Genomic DNA, 11,546 nt, shown 5'->3' on the forward strand with positions numbered 1-11,546 from the left:
TTGAGACGCCACGGAAGTATGAAAATGCCATTATTTCAGTGTACGCGAGTGTCCCGACACTCCCAACGTATTGCAACTAACACCGGCTACGTGCGGCCGAAGTTGACTTTTTAAGCTGAAACAAGAACAAAGCACAGGTCTAATGTTGAGGCGAAAAATTCAATATGGCAGTTGGAAGAGTCGAGTCTCTCGCCACTACACGTTTGCAAGCACCTAATAAGCGTGGACGAGAATGAAGTAAAAATTCTCGCCATTGTCATTCTGGCGGCGTAGCACTGGTAATGAGCTAAGTTCGCCGTAACGCCTCGTAACTTACATACCAATCGGTCGGCTCCTTACCTCCCGCCCTCCATTGGTAATCATGCCACAAACATGGAAAACAGGAAACTTCTGGTCATGTTTCGTACTGGATTTGAAGGCTATTAGTTTGTGAGAAAAGTTTTTGTAACTTTAAATTAAAAGTGGAACTGTTTTTTCTCTGTATTTTAGTTAAAATTTGGAAATACCTTCTACGTTTTGATATCGCTTATTAAATTGAAACCATGTCCTGTTCTGTCTCAGATATTCGAAGTAAATTTCTGTTCTGCCACAGTACCAAAATCTTTGAGGAGCGACCTCCATATAGTGGTAATGAAATTAGCCTACATTTCAGGAAAGCCTTTATAGTATTAACCGCTGACTGACATTACGTACTCGTATATACCGTACATAGTTAATATCCGTCTACTTACGAAATATTTGATCACGGTTATGACGATACGTTTGTTTATAAGAGAAAAATTATATTTTTTTATTATTTTGTTAGAACTTTTCTAGGTCGACCTACAAAGTTTTTTTTTCTGCTTAAATTATACTCATGAGTAAATCTCTCCAAGAATTGTTAATTATGCCGTTTAATAACTCCACTCATAGAACTGTAGAAAGACTACTATGAATATCATTCCGAAATAAAAGCTACCATTTCCCTAAAACAGAAGTAAAAGAGGAAACCGGAGAAAGTTTTTCAATACGATACACATTACTGTCCACTTTAAAGCCTAAAGCGTTGTAAAATTCGTTCACAGCGAGTTACAATGGCTACACCATCTAGGTAACTAGTCGGCGGAAGGCAGACAGCTACCAGTTTCTTTTGACGCCTGGCCGCCGAGTTCGTAAATGGAATTTGCAAGTAATTTCGCCACCACCCGTCCTCCCCGCGCCCCGCCGCCCTAGTCTTGCTCTCTTGTCTCCGCGTGTCGCTTCCATTACAAATTGTGTTGGAATAAAAATATGGCACGATTTATATAGAGCTGTTCGCACTGTGATTTGTAGGTAGTCGTGAGTTTTGTCAGTTTGACGTTTAATAGTCGGTTCGATAGTTGCCCGTAAGATTCAAGTATCTTTCGTTTGTTATGTTGCGTCTTAAGTAATGATACATTTATAGTAAGTATTAAGAAAGAAAAAGGTTTTTTTCTGGAAATTGGAAACCCTACGCAGTAGTTGCTTATATCATGCTGCTGTTTTTTAATCTTTTCTTCAATAATATAACCCAGTCCATCTGTATATTTAAGTATTCCAGGTTTTTAAAGCAAAGCCTCTCGAAAAATACCAAAAAAAGGCACTTACAACACTGCTTTCAACTTTTCTGCCTAAACTGTTACACAGTTAACGAGTCCCATGAGCGACAAATTAAATTCGGTGCTTGCAACGTAGAATTATCATAAAATAAAAAGAGAATAATAATTGTTCATATGGCATCTTAAAGATATTGGTTTCACAAAGGGTTAATCTAACAAATAAAAAATAGCACTACGCTAGTACAACTCTATAAATATCCATTTGGTTCACGGAAAGAAGTGGGCGTGTAATAGGAAATGTTCCGCATATTGACTCCGGCGACGCAGCCGAGATCTCTAAACAATGACACACGGACCTTACACCGCTCAACTCATCGATTTTTTATCCTTACTCACTTTTTATTTTATTGCACACTTGATGCTGGACTAGGGATTTTGATGTTTAAGTGTCTTTGGCCTATTGTAAAGATGTAGAAGTATGAGCTTAATTGATAATGCGATTTGTTTTGCTCATGAAGATATTGAAGATGAACTATTTCGGTATAAATTATAGCGCTTTTCTTTATTCAACAACTCTATTAGAATATGTTTATTTATTTACTAATTACTTATTATTTATTTACACACTTAATTCCCAAAATACAGGTCTACTAGTTTGTTTGGAAGGATTTAGCATTAATGCCATTTCGTGAGCGGGTTCTTGACTATTTCAAGGTCCATCAGATGCCCATTACAGTAAACTTGTTAAACTAGATGTGCCCTTAGAGAACATACTTCATTTGGAAATTAGAAGTAAAAAAATCTACCCGACAAATTTTCAATTAATGTTTCAATAATATTGAAACGGCATTATATTGTAGTGCCAAGTTAAACTGTAACAAAAATGTTGTAGAACAAGTTATAACATCAGCGATCGTCAACCGTTAGTTAGTAAATCAATACAATGTCAATAAACACGTGTGCAGCCAATTTACGAGACAAGCCTCAGGTACTAAACGTACACTGTAGTTACAAAGAAACGTATGTGTTACTTTTATAACTTTGAGAAAGCAATACCTTCTGATGCTTGTTTTAAAAGATTGACGGTTACAAACAGTTACAATCTAATTCAATTACATACGTTTACACATAACATTGCGTCTGTATATTCTAAGGTGTAGCTTGATATTGTATTGCTATCGACTACCGACAACCGGCTAGTCATCGAGAAACTTTGTATGAAAATCTGATCAGCGCCTCTTACGGGCGCCGTAGGAACTATTATCGCAGTATATTTTCAATATCAAACTTGCGATTATCAACAGAAACGAAAACGACTGTACAGAATCGTGCTACTGTAGTAAAAATGTATGAAATGCAATGAAATAAGGGTGAGCCTATTACCTTATATCGCACACGTTACCACATAAATGAATGCATATAAGATAACGAAAATTAGCAATTTTCCCGTCGAACTCTTAAACCAACCCATAAAAAAATTGGTTCTAAATGGATACCGAACACGACCACACGACGAGGGCGTAGATTCGATTTTCACACGGTACAAACATAGTTGTCAATGATTCACAAATAATTTTTTGTGATAATTGTTTTTGAGATCTGGTAGTTTGTGTATTCTTTTTTTTTTGTATGTTTGTAAAAGTCCCGTGATTTATAATTAAGAAATTATTGGTAAAACTGAAATTGGAATAAACTTTCTGAAAACCAATAAAGAAATAACAAATTCAGGTATAATGATTTCCTCCCTTATTAGTTTAATGCCATCAAAAACATTCTGTAAAAACCTCAAGTCTCGCCGTAAAAAGTTGTGAGATCTATATAATACCAAGTCGATTAATCTATTTAGTCTCTACTTAAAGGACCTTCTGTCTTAAGTTATTACGTATGTTATTATCATGCCAATTTAAATGATAATAACATAAACTTAAGACAGACGGTCCTTTAAGTAGAGACTAAATAGATTAATCGACTTGGTATTATATAGATCTCACAACTTTTTACGGCGAGACTTGAGGTTTTTACAGAATGTTTTTGATGGCATCTCACTTCTTTTTGTAGAGCGAACATAAGTCCAATTTGTATGGAAAGACGTTTTTTTTTCATAATTCAACATATTTTCCTACGGGAATGTTGTTCAGTTTCATGGGCTAAACACCCTTACCCACCCTATACCACCTCCCGTTATGCCTCATATAGTAGGTACCTATTTACACCTATTTATTTTGTTTTCTACAGTAATAATAATTCATTAACTGCAAATGTAACCTTGTAATCTTATACATTTATATGGGATTACAAAATTATTGTTGCAGTTAATGTATTTAGAAAACTGGACCGAAATTAGAAAATATTGAATTTTTCCCATGATTAAGACACTAAACCCTATTTGTATTCTAAATTTTAAGCTTCTAAGTCTGCTAGAAGTACCTTAGACTTTTGATGATCGGTGAGTCAGTGAGTCAGTGAGTCAGTGAATCAGTGAGTGACAAAATTCAAAATTTTAACAAGTTGTCATTCTTAAACTACTGGTTCAAATTGACTGAAATTTTAAATATACCGTGTTTATACAATGACTGATTAGTTGCTGAAAATCCAGGCTTCTTGTTTTATCCACAACGAAATTATAGGGGTGTCAAAAATAGCCCGAATTGCTTCGAGAAAAGGATGTTACGGCCGTGCCGCTTTTTTTTGCTCGACTTGCGGGGGCACTGCCGTGCCCCCAGATACGTGTTGAAAATTCCATGTTTATGGCCAATCCCTAGAACAATCCCTAATAAATAGCAGAGCGCCTACCCCGTGTCACATTGAGACCTAAAAAGGTATTGGAACTTTAGTTTAACTTGTAGATTAAATGTGTCTACTAACAGAATATTCCTTTGTAGACCCCATTGGAAAGAATTAAATTTAAGACTGTTGGATTTTAAGAAACCATGGATTCCATTTGTGTAGAATTATTTACATAGTATAATGTGTCTATAATATGAAATGCGTACAGAAAGTTTTTACACTTCCCTCTCAACAGCCCGTGACATCAAAAGAACTTGTCAAGGTCAACACTCATTGAGAAATCTCATGACTTCCCGTTCTGACTTCGCCGCAATCGGATAAAAACAGAATGTAATATCCGTATAAAAAAGTAAAAGTAGCAACCTCTGTAGACAGAAGCTTTGAAAGATAAACAGATTTTGATGAGCCCGCCAAAGCGGGAAGATAATTCGAAAATCGCTACCGCTGCTTGGTTAAAGCAAAGTTAAAATTGGAAAACCGTCTTGATGATCCGAGAAATACCTCGAGGCGAACTTTAACTTCAGACCCTTTGAAAACTCTAAAGCTGATCTACACGATAGACGTTATTGGAGAGTGTTTATGTTAACCCTTATCAATATATCTTTACAAACTACTTAACGGTCCACAACAAGCTTATTGATCAACGCCAACAACGGTACCGCGATTCTCTACCACTATCGACTACCGACAACCGGCTAGCTATCGAAATTTTGACATTTAGAATGTTCTGCCAAAATATTTCCAACGACACCCGTCAGAGGCGCTGATCAGATTTTCATACAAAATTTCTCGATGACAGTTCGGTTGTCGGTAGTCGATAGTAGAAGAGAATCGAGCTACGGAAGCCAAACTTTAACCCTCTATACACAGTCATTGTCATACATAAATACTCGTATCTTTATTTTATAGTTCTCGTAACGATCCGGAAATAATCCAAGTTTGTTTATCTAAAAAACCAATCCCCGGTTACCTTTTCCCATTCTCTAATACATATTCTATTCTACATTTAAAGTGCTTGTGAAAAGGATTTCCTAGGGTAAAAGTTTAAATAAGTTTAGGCGAGTTTCTCAGACCCCTTTTACGAGTGCAAAAGGGCAAAGACGGCAAATGTTTATTCAAAGATTTTATAGATTTCGTGTAGTGAAAGGGAGACGAGACTAAAGTTCATAGATCAGTAGCTCGATTCTCTTCTACTATCGACTACCGACAACCGAACTGTCATCGAGAAATTTTGTATGAAAATCTGATCAGCGCCTCTGACGGGTGTCGTTGGAAATATTTTGGCAGAACATTCTAAATGTCAAAATTTCGATAGCTAGCCGGTTGTCGGTAGTCGATAGTGGTAGAGAATCGCGGTACAGACGAGTGAGCAGTGCTTACCGATACACACGTAACTAAACATAATATCTAGATGTCATATACTGTACACATAAATATGGATTGTAAAACCTCTGGGAAATTGTGCTAAGCAAAGTTTTAGATATTGCTCTCATCTTTATGATCGCAGTAAAGTGAAATTGATAACGATACTCTATTTTTATTTTCCAATTTATTTTTAATGAAACTGAACTATATAAATAAAGGTATAAAAAAACTTGATGCCACAATCAACATCCCAACTTTCTTGACACAAATTACGACGGATATAATTTAATCTTCGCGAACTTCGTTAATTTTATTTTTCCTTTGAATTAATTTAAAAATTCCTGCTGAGATCCTGGCAGTTATCGAACTTGGGGACGTCGGAAACTTTCAGCACTAGTAATATTAGCGAAGTCGTTTCGAGAAATTCCAACGTTCGAATCCACGACTGCAGACGTTAATTATTTCACACATCCGAAGTTTTATTTGGTTTTAAACGGTTCGCTGGCTCTCTGAGTTGACACACAAGCACATGCACTCAACCTTAAAGATATAAAAAAGAAGGAAACGGCATCGCATAGAGTGATTGTACCATTCCTGTAAACACGATAAGCACTTACGTGTCAGTTATTCAATTCAACATTGTATTCCGCTAACGTTTTTACACTGACGCTTTACGCAGCAGTAATGCGAAACAATATCGTAAACGTAGTGTGTCGTTGAGAATCAAAGCTATAAACTGTAGGTCGGTAGCAAATCGGTGAACGTGTCGCGGAGCCGGGAGACAGTAAGAAGGCTTTAGGACAAGCGACGTGCGACAAAGTTTTTATTTCCCAGGGGACACACCGATCGTAGTGCCGCCCAGGTGCTCCCCGCACCGATGGAAACCTATATTATTTGTTTGAACGAAACTTTCTGGTCTCGCGTGAGATAAGTAAATTATGTTTGCGTCCCGAACGCAACGTTTTATTCAATGTCTCTCTACTGCTCTGATTTGCTTATTTAAACTATAAATATATTTGTTAGAATCAACTTTCGTCAAAACAAACTTCCACAACTTTTAATTAGCCAGCCGTTTAAAAACGTGGCCTCGACATTTACGTGCAATGTCAATAACAGAACTACCAGAGTCAAACAATCAGGAAACTAAAATAACTTTTTAAACAATACGAATTCTATATTCCAAAGTAGTACAAAGAAGTTAATATTTGTTGGGGACGCTATTTAAGCTGCTAGTTGATGCTAAATTAAACACTGGGAGAACAGTTAAAGCGTTTATTGCTAAAACACTGTTTGTTACTATGCTAAGATATGGATAAATGCTAATGAACGATAGATGCTTTGCTAATAATGACGAGTACAAATGCACGCGGTTTGGTGTCTGAATATGCACTGAAGTCGCCGCGTACATAATGTATCGTATTTAGTTGCTGGATCAGCAAAACGTGTTCGGTTGCAAATATTGCATCGAACATGCTCCCGAGAGGAGAAGATGAGATGATTAAATGAACGGATACAAACGTGTGCGGAAGTTACGATGTTATGAATTATGCTAATGTTTGTTAGGACAATGCTATACGATGATCAATGGTTTACACGATGAAAATTGATACAATATTTTTGTTTTACTAACTAGTTACAAGTTTGAACTCAGACGGCTGAGTCAGAAATTGAAAATACAGCTTGTCTTTTCGCGATTGGCGATGTTGATGTATCGCGACTCTTTAGGCGTAAACTAGACCACTTTTTTGAAAAGTTATTTTCCCGCACACTAGGTTCCTGAACGTGGCGGATTGAATCTCGCGCACTATCACTTACACTAAACACTTGATCGGTATGGGTCGAACCACGCGCACTTACACTTAAACCTTGGTCTGCCTGATTAAGACACACACTTACACTCGCGGGCACGCTCTCCGTGTGTGCTGCTGGGGGTGCAGTGCCAGTGCGCCTGCACCTTCTCCACAGGAACCAGAAAACCGCCGCGACTGCTGCTGCTAATAGCCCGTATGAAATGGTGTATTGATGAACATCATGTACACTTAGACTTTCCGTCTGCTGCGCTAATCCTTTCAGAGATTGTATTTGATCACCGAGATGTTTTAGAGATTCATTGATATGCGAATTCTCAGTATCGAAATCGTCAAAATTTTGGATGGATAGCGTAGAGTTATTGAATATTCGATTGATGGGTGCTAGTTTCGGATCAAGTACATTTGGCTTAAGCTGAATCGTATGTTCTAATCGCTGATGAGAGTATAACGTTACGTCACGACTTTTTATCATACATTGTTTAGTAAGCTGAATCAACCCGGCCTTGCTGACATGGTGCGATTGCAATTCATCGTCGCATATAACTTTCAAAGAGTATGTATCACAGCAGAAGTATAAATAGGTAGAAAAGTCATGCAATAAAATCCACTTATTTATGCAGCTGGACTTGTTTATTTTGCAGGTTGACAAGTCTGACTTTTGACAGAATCTTTCGTCTAGACTTAAGCTCATGATAGGTCTTTTCAAGTGACAGAAGTATATTTCTTCTTGATATTCACAGCTCTGAAGTTCGTTGATGCTAGCTAACAGATATGCATCTCTTTTGAGATTGATCGCTACATATTCTGCAATTGGATTTGTATAAATCATGCTCCGATTAATTTGCTTTGGTATTGAAATCAAATTATATAATTGGAATGTGTCTCTACTAATTAGAGGTAGGCCGATTTCAAATATAAAATAATCCTCAGTCATCCTGGCTTTAATTTTCAGTAACCTGTATATCTTATACAGGTCAAGCTGAATGTTATCGACTGGCAATGCTAATTCTCTCGAGAGTTGACTTGAAACTATTTGTAGCTCGGCTCGAAGTTGGTTCGGTGATAAGATATGTAAGTTGACCTGGCCATGATAGATTTCGGTGAGTGTATCTAAAAACGCATCTTGCATTCGCTTTAAGTTCTGAATCATGTTGATTGTCGCTACAGCTGCTACTGTAAAGTCTTGTTGAATTGATATTGCATCCATCTCCTTTCGTAATATGTTTGTAGCGTTGTCTAGATAATTCAGATGCCTGTTTATTAACTTATGTTGTTTCTGGATTGTCTCCTCTATTCTTTTTACTATATTGTACTGCACCTCTATGATGGAAGTCTGATTTCTATACATCTGTGTGAGATGGTTCATGTTACTACGTACAAGGTCAATGTCACGCTTATATTTTTCTGCGAAGTCCTGATCGAGTATACCAAACAATGAATTAGATATGGCACCTACGGCGTTTATAAGTCCGCGTCGAGTTCTCGATCGTCCAAAGTGCTGAGTTAACAACAGCTGATTATAGTGTTGTAGTTCATTGTATTCGTGCTGTATTTGTATAATGATTATATCGCAATGATTCTGTACGTTTATTCTATCGCATGTTTGTTTCAGATATTTCAGAGATTTTGACACCGCGTCAGACCCCTGCCAAAAAGGCGTCATGTCATAATACGTGATGATTTTCCACTCGTCACGTATTAAATGCATTTTTCCTAGAGGATCAAAATAGAGAGACTGACTGCTATTTAAAGGTGTTAATTTGTACGATGCTTCTGTAACGGTTACGAGATTCATGAAGAATATCATAATTGACAAAGCTAAACTAAATAAAGTAGTACAACTTCTGCGGCTATTTGTGTTGGCCTTTTGCTGCCTTTTCTCCTCGCTATTTTGGACATCATGCTTTTTAATTGATGATTCTTTCTCTGCTATAGGTAAGATAGATAATTTTATAACTGGACGTTTTATGTAACCACTCTTGGTCTTCAGGGTTACCACCCTAACGACGCCATCGTTTCCAGGATGGACTTCGACCACCCTACCGACTGGCCATTTACCGGCGGGCATGTTGTCGTCATGAATAGTTACCAGATCGCCTACTTGGATATTTTCTTGTGCTTTTAACCATTTGCTCCGCACCGATAGTTGGGTAAGATATTCCGCCTTCCACCGCTTCCATAAGTCTTGAAACATTTTATTCACCATGTACCATCTTGTCCTAGCATCTTGTGCTGTTTCTATAACTGTAAGACCAGCACGAGTTGTCAAAAAATGCGCTGGAGTGAGAAAATCTATATCATCGATGTCCTCAGATATTGCACACAAGGGTCGCGAATTCAGGCTTGATTCGATTTGAGCTAATAACGTACTATATTCCTCAAATGTTAGAGCTTGCTCACCGATAACTCTTTTAAGATGCTGCTTTAAGCTTCGGATAGACCGTTCCCATATCCCTCCAGCGCTTGGCCAAGAAGGACAGTTCCAATGCCATTGTATATTCATTTCAACTATTTCTTTGTGAAATGTGTCATTAAAGAGTTGCTCTAGCTGTTGCTGATCTTCTTGCAATATTTTATTAGCACCCACAAAATTCGTCCCATTATCCGAATATATGTGTTTCGGGGTACCTCTTCTTGCTGCCATGCGACGTAAAGCTGATATGAAAGATAAGCTGCTAAGATCCGAGACTACTTCTATATGGACCGCCTTCGTAACCATGCACACAAATAAGGAAATATATCCTTTCGTGGTTTTAACACCTCGACCTTTGTTGGATTTCACTCGAATAAAGCCGGTGAAATCTACTCCGGTGTGATAAAAGGGCGGCGCAAGATTAGATCGAAAATCGGGTAAATGTCCCATTATTTGTTGTTGTTTACTAGGTTCTTGTTTCTTGCAGGTAACGCAGTTTCTAAGCTGTTTTTTGGTTGCTCGATTTCCTTTAATTATCCAATAATTCTGTCTTAAGATTGATAGTGTAAGTCGTGAACCACCATGGAAGGTAAGTTCGTGCGCTTGCTGTATTAAGAGTTCAGTTAAATTGCTGCTGTATGGGATGATTATCGGGTATTTCATATCCGCGCTAATGTTGGCATTTTTGAGACGGCCTCCGACTCTTAATATGCCGTTCTCGTCTAAAAATGGATTTAGATTTAATATTTTACTATTTGAACTAATTTTCTTGTGGTTTAATAAATTATCTATTTCTGATTCGAATTCCATACGTTGTACGTGTTTGATTATAATATATTTTGCTTGCCGCATCTCATGTAACGTGAGGTATGACGGCCTTTGTTTACATGCCGGTGCACGTGCACGTAATAACCAAGCTACAATTCGATTGATTCTTATGAAAGAACTGTGTTTATTTAATAAATCGTTTATGATGTTTGTTTTATGATCATACTTTTGAATATTTAAGGCTTGTTTTCGGATTTCTTCATCGGTTGTATACTTTCGCTGCTCTTGCTTAGGTTCAAAGTCAGGAGACGATAACCAAGTTGGTCCTTTCCACCACAAATCATTTGCTTTTAGCTGGGACATAGATAAACCTCTACTCGCTGCATCTGCTGGATTTTCCTTGGTAGGAACATGAAACCAAACTTTTGGTGCTAATATGCTTGTGATTTTCTTTACTCTATTAGACACAAAGGGCTTCCACCTGTCCGGGTTGCCTTGTATCCAACTAAGGGCGACGGTTGAGTCACTCCAAGCGTAGCTATTGTAATGAGCGCTGCTTCCTATACTCGCAGTGACCTTTGATAACAGTTTTGATAATAATTCTGCTGCGCACAGCTCCAATCTGGGCAATGATACTGATTTGTTATTGGGGGCCAACCTTGACTTTGCCGCAACTAGTACTACTGTCGCGGTATTTCTTCTCACAATTCGGGCGTATATGACACATGCATATGCTTTGAGAGATGCATCGCAGAATCCGTGGAATTGGATGACATCGCCTTCTTCGCTCTTCAACCATCTTGGGATGCTGATTTCGTTTATCAAACTCAAATCTTCAGTTAATTT

The sequence above is a fragment of the Anticarsia gemmatalis genome, chromosome 1 (genome assembly GCF_050436995.1).
Source record: "Anticarsia gemmatalis isolate Benzon Research Colony breed Stoneville strain chromosome 1, ilAntGemm2 primary, whole genome shotgun sequence".
NCBI classification, from domain to species: Eukaryota; Metazoa; Arthropoda; class Insecta; order Lepidoptera; family Erebidae; genus Anticarsia; species Anticarsia gemmatalis.